Source organism: Mixophyes fleayi, chromosome 10 (genome assembly GCF_038048845.1).
Source record: "Mixophyes fleayi isolate aMixFle1 chromosome 10, aMixFle1.hap1, whole genome shotgun sequence".
Taxonomy (NCBI): domain Eukaryota; kingdom Metazoa; phylum Chordata; class Amphibia; order Anura; family Limnodynastidae; genus Mixophyes; species Mixophyes fleayi.
Window position 1 is genome coordinate 93,020,215 of NC_134411.1, and position 14,103 is coordinate 93,034,317.

At 40.9% G+C, this 14,103-nt stretch overlaps 1 protein-coding gene across 6 annotated transcripts in view; it reads left to right on the forward strand.

The window, feature by feature from the left end:
- LOC142104477 (DNA topoisomerase I, mitochondrial-like) overlaps positions 1 to 14,103 on the forward strand; it is a 164,176-nt gene that overhangs the window by 74,656 nt on the left and 75,417 nt on the right. For 3 of the 6 annotated variants that reach the window (XM_075189164.1, XM_075189163.1, XM_075189167.1), the window contains one exon: positions 6,294 to 6,367. The gene's annotated coding sequence lies outside the window, so the exon portion shown is untranslated. Of the gene's footprint in view, positions 1 to 5,625; positions 5,650 to 6,095; positions 6,211 to 6,293; positions 6,368 to 14,103 lie in introns of those variants that run through there. The other 3 variants (XM_075189165.1, XM_075189166.1, XM_075189168.1) reach the window with 2 other exon arrangements.

The window sequence follows — 14,103 nt, forward strand, 5'->3', positions numbered from 1 at the left end:
CAGTTGCTAGTTTTCAGCTTTATAAAATCTGGGGGTAAATGTATCAAGCTGAGAGTTTTCCGGCGGGTTTGAAAAGTGGAGATGTTGCCTATAGCAACCAATCAGATTCTAGCTGTCATTTTGTAGAATGTACTAAATACATCTGAAGCTAGAATCTGATTGGTTTTTCAAACCCGCCGAGAAACTCTCAGCTTGATACATTTACCCCCTGGTATCAGCATCTGCAAGATTTATGTTACATAATGAGCAAATATAGCAATATTCCTGCGATAAATTTATTAGTTGGTTTTGATTTTTGAACCCATGGGAGTTCTACATATGTGTAACTGCTCTGGTGTGAGATGCCATAGTAAAAACATTTACTTATTCGAGGAAATAGTATTCGCACCATCTCCAAATTGTAAAGTATTATAAATAGCTTTCATCATTGCTTTTGACAAAAAAAAATTATATTTTTTTTCAAAGTTTGGGAATGTTTCATATATTTAGTTGTGGATTTTGAGATGTACTTTTTTCATCCTGGAACAAGTTGCCTGTTTGCAATAATTTGTCTTTAATTTCCAATAAATCAGCTCTGTGTGTCCTTTGTTCTGCTCACCCTGACATTTGTTTGAAACAAAATTGTCAGCAGGATCCAATAACCAATGCAATTTACCCCGAGTGTTGTTTCTTCTTGTATACGCCACAAACAACTGTCATTTTCAAAAATAGTCTTATTATACGTCGCTCTGCAATAAACGGCCTGTCTTCATGCATCCAGGAGAATAGCGTTCTGTCTGTTCTCTGATGCAGATTGTATTTCTTGTGTTGATTTTCTGTTCCTTTTTCCTAGATGAGTGATGGGTTTTATGGCAAAGAGCAGAATAAATCCATAACTCTATCTGCATCCTATGTGCAGCACGACAAGTATAAGCAACACACTACATACAGACCCTAGCACACTAGCACTACACACAAAGCCCCCAGTGCACACGGATCGTAAGCTATTTGGAATTTGCACTGGAGCATTATAATGTAGAGGTGGAAGCAGCCACATACGAGGGTACGTCTCTCAGGAGTTGCGGCTAATTTACCAACGACGAAAGATCCGTGCTGATGATGGTAATCAGCACGGGCATTGCCCTGTCTGCTGAATAAATATATATATATATATATATATATATATATATATATATTATTTTTTAAAAAGTAGCAACCCCCCCCCCTTCCAAAGTAAAGGAAGACCAAGTACATGGTGTCAGCAAAATCGAGGCTTCCTGAAGTTGCTAATACCAGCACTAGGCTATGCCAGCCAGGGCAGGGTGCTAGGCTATGCCAGCCCTGGGTTGGCAGTATGGCAGGTTCTAGCATGCCCAGGCCACCTGTAAGTGGTGGGGCGTGCTTGAACGTGCCGATACTACAAGTTCCGGTATACCCATAGCTGCGAGGGCATGCTAGTACATGAGGAACCATAAGTGCCAGCATGCCCTGCCAGCCAGGAATTATCACAGGGTATGGAAGACTTACATCTACTGATGTGAGATGCACCAGTTTCCTACCTTAGGTTTTCGGTTGGCCCGTTTACTGCTGTTCTTGCAGGAGGGTCTAAACGGGGGGCTTGATACTTAGCTCCTTGAAAGTTTTTACCAGAAGTGCAGACATCCTTACAGGGAGTGATGCATGTGTAGCATCCACAGATCCCCCCAATGGTTCTTTAGGATCTCAATCTGGTGCAGACATCCTTACAGCAACATCACTTACAGCAACATCACTTTGAACACTTGGATTCATTGGAATTAAAGTCCCTTTTTGGGAAGACTACCTTTCCGGTGGCTAACTCCACAGCTAGAAGAGTTTCAGAGCTAGTGGCTTTGGCTTGTAGGTCTCCATATCTCATCATGAGGATAGGGCTGTTCTTCGGACTAAGCCTTCTTTTCAGTCCAAAGTGAAAACCTTCTTTTCAGCCCAGGTTCCACCTTAATCAGGGCATTATGGTTCCAACCTTAGACAGTGGCGTTGTCAGGGCCTTGAGGACCTATGTCCATAGGACCTGTGAAGTGCGCAGGAAATGCCCACAAGAGAGGTTGGCTGGCATTAAAGAAGACGATTGCTAGCTGAATTACTGCTCTAATATGTTGCTGAGGGACAAAAAAGCCTGTTCCTGAAAATGTGATAGCACATTATACCAGATCGGTGAGTGCCTCCTGGGCAGCATGGCACAGGACCTCAGCTGAGCAACTCTGTCTGGCGGGCTCCCAGTCTTCCGTACACACGTTTTCAAATTTTTGCAGAATCAACATTTTTGCTGCCAATGTTGCCAGTTTTGGACATAAGCTCCTCTACTTCTCAGCTTTGGAACGTCCACAGTTTTCCAGTGTTCTCCACAGAAAGAGAAAACAGGATTTTGGTTATGAGTTCAATTCCCAACCGCGGCCTTATCTATGTGGAGTTTGTATGGTCTCCCCGTGTTTGCGTGGGTTTCCTCCGCTCCGGTTTCCTCCCACACTCCAAAAACATACTGGTAGGTTAATTTGGCAGCTATCAAAACTGACCCTAGTCTCTCTCTGTCTGTCTGTGATAAGGAACTTTTTACAGGGGGGGGGGGCTTATGGAGATAATGGGGCACACTGCAGAGGATCGGGAGCCCTGGTTCCCTCCTTTCCGTCTCCCTGCGCCGCGGCCCACAGCTCGCTAATTCTTTCCCTGCGCTGTATTATTGACCTTTTTTACTGGATCTTGTTACTCTATACATCTCCATCACGTCACGAGGGCTGCGACTTGCAAGTTCCCCGTAGTAAAGCCCATACCACCTCGTGGCGGCTCTTGGTGAAAACAGGGGTGCTCACTAGACTTCGCACCTCCGCTCTGGCTGATCATTGGTTTTTATCCTATTGGGAATGACACATACTTTCCGCCTTTAAAGGAGAGCGCCACTCAAAAGCTAGGTTTGCACAATAAAATTTCCTCCAATCCAATAGAAGAATCAAAAATGTCCTCTTCACTCAAAATGAATTTCAAACAGCCTTTGTAATGGTCACTTTCCCTGGCCGACAGCTGGGCGGTTGAATGCAATCGGCGGTCATTGGGTAGTTGTCAATAGATCTGACGGGATGGTTGCTACGGTCATCCAATCAGCTCAATTGACAACTGCCCAATACTCTGTGTTCACATTCAAACTTTCTGCCTGCCAGAGAAATATAACCTTTATAGGATTTAGAGAGGGTAATTGCATGGATCTTGGGCATGGGAACCTCACAATTCTACTTATAGGAAAGAGTGAAGGGTATTGGGGAAATATAACTTGGGGCAATTTCCCCTTTAAGAGACATCTGTATTTTAGTATCATTATCTGGTTTTATTGAGCAGTAGGAAGTGTCTCACATTCCGCCTGTCAAGGAAATGTCCAAGAACCCACTTCAGGAGACAGGTCGCTTAATCACAAATTATAACTATTATTGGAGAAGCAGAAAAGGTTTTAAACAGCGATCCATTAGCACAGTAGACTATCTTCATTTTATTAATCTGTCTAATTTGCAGGAGATTAGACTCTCACACAATTTAAACTATAATGCGTGTTGCAATCATTGTTAACGAGAATGAAATGCCATTATAGTGTACACTGCTTCATGTTACTGTAGGGTAGCAGATTAGTCCACTTTCGTACAGAACACAAGCTACTGTAAATTGCAAAAGGAAAGTAACAGTATGTAATATATTTCAATATATTAACAGTTAAGCTTAAAAAGAGAATGCAACGTTTAATTTGAAGTCTGCTAAAGACGGCTTTAGCAATGTTGGCTCTGTTTTATTCTGATTCGGAAAGCTTTCTGTGCTAATCAGCCGGCTGGGCCCTCCCCAAAATTTTACTTAGGGGTTGCATAGTTGCCTACTCTCCCGGAATGTCTGGGAGACTCCCGAATTTCTGGGAGTCCTGCTGAACTCCCGGGAGAGCAGGGCAGCCTCCCGGTTTCTAATCGCATCAATAGTAAAGTGATGGGGGCGGGGCTTAGGACACAAATCATGCTTCATTGTCACCCCACGCCCTGCTGTACTTGGTCGGAAAATGTGATTGCTGTTTAGGGGGCGGGGCCAAATGCCATGATTCCCGGAGAATCGCGGCATTTTGGGCCTAATTCTGCCCACTTCACTAGGAAGTGGGCAGATGCAGGAGATTGCCATACACTCCCGGGAGTCCGGGAGACCCACCCAGAGTCTGGGAGTCTCCCGGACATTCTGGGAGAGGTGGCAAGTATGGCATACATCCCAATTTTTGAAGTTGAGAAACTGGAACAATGCGCATGCAACACTGCACCGTCGTGCAGGAGAAGGGGGTGTGGCCCTGTGTCACCGGGGGCGTGTTCAGCACTTGCTGGGTAAAAGCAGTGGCAGTCCATGCCGCTCTCTGTCCAGGTAAAAGGCTAAGCTGCATTATGATATGTGGTGCCAAAATGACATTCAGTTATACCAATGCCGGTTTAAGGGTGGGGGGGACATGTCCTGGCCCCCTGCTCTCAGAGACTCACACTGTCATATAGAAATGCAGGATGGGTAACCCTGGCAATACACTCGGGGTAGATTTACTAAAGCTTCTAAAAAGGAAAAGTGGAGGTGTTGCCCATAGCAACCAATCAGATTCTAGCTATCATTTATCTAGTACATTCAAGAAAATGATAGCTAGAATCTGATTGGTTGCTACGGGCAACACCTCCACTTTTCCTTTTCAGAAGCTTATGTAAATCTACCACTTGACCTTACTACTCCTGGCTCTCCCCAGCATCATCAGTGGTCTCACTATGCGTTCGGGCGCATTCTTTTTGGAACTCGGACACTCTTGAGTATCACATAAAGAAAAGATCTAAGCCAGCTTATAGAATATTTGAAGAAAAGAAAAGTAAATGAAAGCACCATACTTGCCAACCTCATTCGTTTTCAAAGTGTGATTATATTATTTTTCTGCTTTTCCCATTTAATTTTCATCTATGGACATTGCAAGTGGAAAACAAGTCGAAAAAGCAGAAACAGACAGATCACACTGTGAAAAAGAGTAAAGATGATATGTAGGCAGTGCAATTTATTAAAACATACGTGCTTTAACGAAAAACACACATAATATTATTTACTGGTGTCATTTGGCAAGGAGCAAAAATCATAACATGCAAACATAGCTAAAATAAATAAAAGTTCTGAAAACTTACAGTTAAACCAATCCAATACCAAATAAAGAGCAGAAAACTACCCCTAGGGGTATATTTACTAAACTGCGGGTTTAAAAAAGTGGAGATGTTGCCTACAGCAACCAATCAGATTCTAGCTATCATTTTGTAGAATGTACTAAATAAATGACAACTAGAATCTGATTGGTTGCTATAGGCAACATCTCCACTTTTTCAAACCCGAAGTTTAGTAAATCTAGCCCCAAGTGATCAATTCTGTCTTATTCAGGAACTTGCTGTCACTTTTCTGCATCTCTGAGTTTTCACTATTAGTTGAATATGTTTTATTGGTGTAATTGTCAGTGGGAATAGATTGTTTAGTAAAAATGAAATGAAATGGTTAACCAGTCACCATCTTCAGCAGTCCATTCAACCTATCAGAAGAAGGTTATAAAAGGAGACCCTCCCACACTTAACAACCTAATCAGAGGCACAAGCAGGTTTTACTTATGATCAGGTTAGTGGAAAACCTTGTTTATTGTGCAGTGAAACAAAGTTATGCAAAATGTATTTAATACAATTATTTGGTCATTTGAAAAAAAATTAAATATAGAACATTAAAACATATAGTGATACATACATTTGAAATAAAATGAAGCCTCCAGGTTTAGGGTGGTGTCAGATGGGCAGTTTAAAAGCCACATTTAGGGATAAGGTCAATTTGGTTCCCATTGAAGTTATTTGTATGTCTTTCCCATAGAGCTCCATTAATAATAATAATAATAATAATAATAATCATAGTTGATTTATGTTAAAAAATATAAATATTCAGAGAAGTAGAATTCTGTGCAGAGAATATAGAAAAAAAAATAAGCTGTAGTTATAAGTCATATATTTGCTTTTAAAAACTTTATTCATTTTATTTTTAAAAATGATAGACTTCTTTTTGTCTTTCTTTTGAAGCCTGAGAACATTGGTCATTTGCTGTGTCTGTGCTAGAAAAATCCCTCCCCTTGTTCAACCAACGTTGGACTTGATAATCAAAATAGATTTTCTGGGTTATTTCAGGATATTACCGGTAATCTCACCACAGGAACTCTGTTCTTCAGATGATTACTGTAAAGTTATACCATTTTCATAGCACTGTTTGTATTATTGCAGGAATATCTGTCGTCACGTAGCTGAAAAGGACTGTGATCGGTACTGGTCTGCAAAGGTACAAAAATATCTATAAGGTAAGGTGTATACTGCATTTCTTTTTTTGTTAAATAAAAAGTTTAACTAAAAATGTATTTTTCTCTGAAAATATCCATTTCTGAATGTGTAACCATCCACGACGCACAGTGAATGCTGCCATTTTGTGGGCTTAACTGTGAATTCACACTCTCGATTTACTGGGAACTGGTAACAAAATGGAGGCATGCCTCAGTGATGTCACCAAATCCTAGTGAATTCATTGGCTGAATTTCCATAAATATTGACTCTCTCCACAAAATTGCTATCTCCACCCTACTGATGACAATTATGCTTTTGTATGTGAAAGCTCATACCGTAGCTCCCAACATTCAGAATCCCGAAAGTGGGACAGAATAAGCCCCACCCCCATCCAAACACCGCCCAGTTACGCCCCAAACTCTGCCCACAAAGGCCATATTTGGACAAACACCACTTTACCATTAAGCCCCACCCCTTTTGTGTGCCGCGGATCTGGACTTCCTGCCAAAATAGCGACTGTTGGGAGGTATGTCATACTGCCTTCGCTGTCACCTAATTACCACCATTGAAATCCTCCCCTCTGGGACATCTCAGGGAGGTAAAGTGACAAGTGCCAGGGTGGGCAGGGTCTGTCACTGTGGCCCCATTCCGCAAACTTGCCCTTGACTACCCCCAATGTCGGGATTTGCAGGGGTGGGGCTATGTAGATGCAAATCAGTAGTGAAGTGGGTGGGGCTGCACTTCTGGAAGTCAGGGAAACTCCCTGAGATTTGGGAGTCGGCCCTGTCATTAAAACGGGCTACACCCCCAAAAAAAATATTGAAGATGCCAGAGGTGTCAGCTTTGTCCTGTGTACTTAGATGAGGAAATAAAGGGGTCGGAGAGGGTATTGTAGGGAGGTAAATTGCAAATAAGAGGTTTTTTGCCTCCGTTCGTAGGGCTTTTTTTTTTAAGGGCTGCCACGGCATGGTAGTAATTGTGGTTCCTCAAGAGCCAGCATGCCCTGGCAGCCATGGATATGCTGGAGCTTGTAGTACTTTAATGGCCAGCATACCCAAGCACTTAACGGCAACCAGGTCATGCTGGGATTAGTAGTGCACCATGCAAAAATGATACACTATAACTGTAATTTACATTCTTAGCCAACACCGACTGGCCAGGGACTTAGAAATAGCCCTGGTGCTATTGGCACAGGGTTGGCTTTTCTTAGTGGCGGGGGCACTGCTCATTTTTTTTCAAATCTTTAAACGAGCCGACAAGTGTTCCTTTACATACTATTTAAATTGCATACTTTTAGCGGACATCACATATACCTACGCTTTGGCAGACATTATGTCTCACTCCTCTTGAGGCCGTAAGCCTCTGCCTGCCTCTGGGACTCCCAAACACGCAGCTGAAAACTCCTCTTCCTGTGTCAATCCAAGACCCCGCCCCTTCCCCTCAGGGGTCCGGATTACAGTAGAAAAAAGGTGGACACAAACACTAGTTAGAAAAGTGCCTATGTTTCGGCTAAGTGGTTAGCACTTCTGCCTCACAGCACTGGGGTCATGAGTTCAATTCCCGACCATGGCCTTATCTGTGTGGAGTTTATATGTTCTCCCCGTGTTTGCGTGGGTTTCCTCCGGGTGCTCCGGTTTCCTCCCACACTCCAAAAACATACTGGTAGGTTAATTGGCTGCTATCAAAATTGACCCTAGTCTCTGTGTGTGTGTATTAGAGAATTTAGACTGTAAGCTTCAATGGGGCAGGGACTGATGTGACTGAGTTCTCTGTACAGCGCTGCGGAATTAGTGGCGCTATATAAATAAATGGTGATGATGATATGTTTCCTTTAAAAATGTCACTGAATCTGTAGTTAATCACCTAAAAGTGTCCCCTGCCCCATTTTCTTCCATTGATATTGTAACATTGAAGTGTCACAAAGAATCTTATGTTTGGCTGTCATGCCAAATAAGAGACGCCAGCTCTTTTAGTCTTCAGCGTTTGACATAATCAGACATGTATTTCAAGAATAATAAAGAAAATAAACTCTGAAAGATCTACTATCCCGCCCTGCCATTCCCCTTGTGACATGCAATGAAATGTCTTAGAAGAACCCATGAGTGACAGACGGAGACGGATCTAAGTCAGGAGAAATTCTCCTTTCTGCAATATTCAGACAAGCTCAGGCTAAAAGAAAAAAAAAAGTTTTAAAAAGCTGAAATCCCCACAATATGGTATGCAGCGGTGTGCGATTGCGGGATAGCACAAAATTGCATGTTAAAAAAACAACCCAAACTGCCATTTGTGATATATTTTCTTAGTCTTGCCGCGTCTTGGCAAATTTTAGAAGATTTGACAATTAAGGACCATGAACTCCATGAGATCCAAACAAAATGTTTTCCCTGCTTCAGAAAAGATGGATAATGTATTGTGGTGAGCACAAAAAATACTTAAATTGGTATATTTTTCTACGCAAGCTAAACTAAAGTGTGTGGAAGGTAAAGTGGTTTGTTATGAATGTACTTGCAGCGATCCAGCTTTCTGCATTCTGGCTATTTAATTTAATGTATTGTTGATCTGCAAATATACAAAATGTTTTTCATTTTAGTATCCACTGTGTATAGAGGAACTTTCAATAACAGCTTGTACGAGAGGTCTGCCATTCAGTGTTATGTTTATGCGTTGCTCTTTCTATACCTGTTCATTTATATTTCTTGTTTTCTAAACTGTGCAAAGGAATAGTAGTGTTACATTGAGCCATGCTGCCCTATACTAGGACTAGATTACCTTTGGGCGTGACGCTATTTACCATATAGGCTTGGGCAGCAACGTTTAGGAGGCAAAAGAGAAATTAGTTTATTAATCTCCTTTTATGCCTTAGGTTGCGTTTGTTCTATAAGGGAACAAGAAAATAAATTCACCCATTGATCTAGAAAAGTAAACTTCTACTGGATAATTCTTCTGTAGGGTCCAACATCCCTTCTGATCCCAGATGTCCAACTATTCTGGCAACTGTGCTTTCCAAGCTCATCCGCCATCATCTTCCTGTTATAGGAGGAGGGGCATTGACAACACGCTGACAACACCAGCATCATCAGGAGAGAAGAGGGCTTTACCAGGCACTGGGGGGATTGGTTTAATTTTGGTTAACACCGAACGCCAGTTAAGTTTATTATTAAAAGTTATTGTTTAACTGGAATAATATCCACCCAAAACTGCGGTTTCAGACTACACTAGATTTCAGTTATCGGTTTGTACCTGCCTTTCTGAACCTTGTTAAGTACATCGCTTTGTCGTCTTTCTATGTTTTCAACAAAGTTTTTTTTGTTGTTTTTTTTTATTTGCCAGGCAGAGCTTATTTTTGTTGCTCTTGGATATGACGCAGCTCTGCTCCTCTATGCATTGGATACAGTTTTATTCACAGAAGATATGTTGTATATAAGGCCAAGGAAAGTAAACACCTCAGTCTGGATGATATAAATGCTTTGGTGGGAGAGGGGAGAAAAAAAACCAGGAGGAATTTGGAAAACATAAGGGCATGCACAAAATAAATCGTCGTCTGAAGGAAGTGTATTTTATTTTTTTATAAAAGTCTGTTACCTCTGCTCTGTGGTTACAGCATGTGACAAAAGATAAACATTTCTTGTATCACTGTAATGATATGAGGACAATAGCGTTACTCCATCACCTCAAATGTCGGGGATTGCTGGAATACTTCTTCATCATGTGTGTATTGGGATTGCCAGTGCAGCTCCTTGATCGCCACTGTAGTACATTCAGGGTTAAGACAGCGTTTAACCCTATAGAGCCTCCTTAAAGTCTCGGGGGGCCATGTCAGATTAGATCCCCAGCCTCTCTGTTTCATTGAATGGGACACAGAATATCTTACACTGCATTCTGTGAACAAATACCAAGGGGTAGATTTGCTAAACTGCGGGTTTGAAAAAGTGGAGATGTTGCCTATAGCAACCAATCAGAGTTTAGCTGTCATTTTGTAGAATGTACTAAATAAATGATAACTAGAATCTAATTGGTTGCTATAGGCAACATCTCCACTTTTTCAAACTCGCAGTTTAGTAACTATACTCCCAAGTGTCTTTGTGCCTCTAGCCTAAGGAATCAAAGCAAAGTGCAGCATTCAAGCTGGTACGTGACGCCACCTTACAGATCGGCACCAGGCTTGGCATTGAATTTGTACATACAATGTTTGTGTTCTTTGAAAAAAAATTCTGATATCCGCAGGAACTGAAGTGTTGATCTGATTCAGGCAGATTAGGATCAAACACGGTAGTTTGCCTAATGGCTTAATAATTACGGCTAAATGAAAAGCTACTATGTACAAATGAAAATGGTATCGCATAGAAGCGCTGATAGAAATGTGTATTGATGATAAAGAGCGCTAGCGACATGCTATTAAACACATAAGTGCCCACAACAACAACAAAAAAAAACGAAATTGTAAAGAATCACTGGGCTTTGATTTGTAAAATGCCACAGGGACGTGATCTGGGAACAAAGCCATAATCAGGAGAGGAAAATAATGAAAGATTCAGTATAACAAGAAGATGACAGAGGAGCAGATAGGAAACAGTGAAACGCGTGACAATTTAATTAAAGTGCTTATAGGAATTGGACAATTATGCAAATTAATTTTTATAGTTGTATTTTGCAAAACAAGCTTTGTAATCACTCTGTAAAGTATTCTTGAGTCCCGGGAGTGAGTTAGGGCTCTAGCAAAGCATTACAATGGGCCTACATAGCTGTATGTCTGGGCCTTGTGAATATTTAGTTATACACAAGTAGAGTAGAGCTTTGGGACTCTGGACTAGGCAATAATCCCCCCCCCCCCCGCCTTCTATTCATAGTCACTATTTGCTGTATGTCAAAGGCTGTGTATGACTGCTGAATATAATAACTCTAATAATTGTAATTTGCTAAATGTGTTTTATTCCTCTGCAGCAGATTGGAGGGAGGCGCATCTTTCTGAGTCGTTACTTTGTGAAGCTCCAACTTAAACTTGAATATTGTGTTGATATTTTAATTCAAACACTGGCAGGGTCAGGGCCAATGATGCGACAGCAGCTTAACTGACTGCATTTTCAGCTTTTTGACCTATATCTGATCCCATAACAGTTCTGTTCTGAACATGTGGGATGTGGCTTTAGCTGTCTATAATGCTGTTTTAAGGAAATAATATGATGGAATGTCAGAATACACTGAGCAATGTATTTAACTCTCACCTCTTATATGTATAAATTTTAGGTTTAGTGATTATTTATTCATTTTCTTAACATAATCCAGCCAGCCCTAGGTAACGTGAATGAATTGAATTAAAAAGGCATTGTTGGTGCTTTTATTAGACATTTTTCATGGTTTCTAACCAAATACGACTGGAATATATATACATTTTTTTTCTTACCACTGTGAAGGCAAAGAACAAATCCCCCTCTCTGATATCAGTGCGTTGGCGTCTGAGAGATTACTAAATAATGCATTATGGGTCAAACATTTTAAAAGGATTAAAGAGTTAAGTTAATATTCTACAAGATGAAAATCGGCTTTAGCAGCGTTCCTTGGCACCCTCCCGACTGGCTATTTAACCGTATCAAGCGCAGTCCACCCCCGGGAACAAATTCATTTTATACCATTTAATAGATCGTAATTGACTTCAGGAACCCTATTGGTGTACGATGTGCCAGCCGAGCATGTTTATATAAGTGTCCTTTTTGCATCAGCAATCTGACATTTCAAATAAAGGGGAGAAAAATCTAATCACTGTCTGAGTGGTTTGACATGTGAATATATTGCATTACAGATGCATCGTTTTGATTTCAAAGTTATGGGAAATTTATATACTGGGCAGCAGCACTGGGGATACAGGACAGGAAATAAACTGATTGTAAATCTATGACATCATAGTTTTCTAACAAAATAAACTTTACATTGGAACCCATGTACACCCAGTGGTTGAAAAACTCTACCAAGTAGAGTAAATGTATATACGTTTAACGCAGGACCGCAGTGCAAATGTTTTGTGGCACCACTGGCGTATTTTGGCACACGAGCACCTTTTATGGGAAGCCTGTGGCTTAGCTGAATACATTGTGGCATCTGCAGATGAACCTCTTGAATTGAGGTGTCCCTTGCTGGATGTGCGGTAGGTGCATGAGCCCACCGCTTCTAGGACTCCCATAGAAAGATGAGACTTTGTTGTGTCAGAGTGATAAGTAAATAAGTGGTGAGTAAAACACATTTTAAAGGACTCTCCATGTCCATGCGGGGCCGCTGAGTCTCCCCTTCCTCCATCTCCCCCCTGCAAAAGTACTTGAATTTTACAGATTCTTTCAACGAAACGCGTGGTGTATGGGAAAGTCAGCAATTCTGCTAATGTAATAAATATATTTGACTGTACAATACATGTTATAAAGATGGTACTATATCATCCTAATCTAAACTTGTAAATGAATAAATGAGTGTCAAATAATGTAGGATGAAAATGTAAAATTAATCGGGTCGCTCCTGTCTGAGAAAGTCAGACAGCGTTTTTATGGTGCCATGTATCTGTGTGCGCTAGGTGGATGAATGGCGGCATTGCTTCATAACTAAAAGAACTGTAGGGTGTCATTTCTATGCACCAATGCCCAGGGTTTACCGCAGGCCCAGACTGGCAATTTGCCTTAAGGGCTAGTGTGCCTGAATATATCAAGGGGCTAGTCTTGGTTCTCAATGTTATGGAAAAAATATTGCTGCTTAACCTCATTAGGCCGCCAAGACCACCATACCTGGTTTATATAATGAAAGTACAACTATATTGTTTACAAGGGAAATCTAGCAGTTTCCTTTCCTGATCATGGCTGCTGCTCGGGACCAGGAGAAACCAAATATTCCAGTGAAAAAACGTCTCCAGTCTGCTGCATCTTTCACTGATTCACACCAGCAGCGCTAGTAGCTTCCATTCTGCTAGTTCGAAACCCAGTGACCGCCAATGAATGAGTCATTGGAGTGAGTGAGCCAGTCTGTGCTGCTTGATTAATTAATCGGTTTCTCCTGGCAATAAGGAAATCATGGTCACAGATGGAGAGGCCGGATGTACCTAATGGAAGCTGTATCCTTTATAGAACAGTATAAAGGGTATGTGCTTCCTGTAGGTAAATTAAACACTAGGATGCTACAAAATGAATTGTGTTTATATAGTCCATCATCATCATCATAGTCAATGGTGAAAATGTGCAGCAAGTGCTACGATATAAACTACATTTGCTATTTTTAAGAATATTTTTTACTCTTTGAAACTTAATATAGTGTATACTGCACAGACAACTTTGTACTTGCTGGAGTGGAAGCTTTCACGGTGTTTAAGAACAAGGGTCATATGAAATCCTTAGTAGAATACAATGATATAGAGATCCCAGTAAGCTAAAGATTTTTTAATTTTTATTTTAGAATATATTTCCAACCAGCAGCGTTTGAACAAAGCAATTCACCAACATGGGAGTGTCCTTATTTTATTCAACAAAACAAAGTTGATCCTATTAATGACCCTCTATGCAGTGTTTGCATCAAAGTTTATCCTATAACATTGTCATTAGAGGCGTCTACTTTTTTTTATGCTATATTGTGTTTTATTGACTGATGTATGGTCAATATCAGACTTAATTGAGCAGCAAACTTTATGAAGCGCACTAGTGAACTCAGATCTTTTACTTTGGCATTATATAATACAACACGTTGCATACAATGATCATAGGGTGTAACTTTGTATCTTTATCTATTA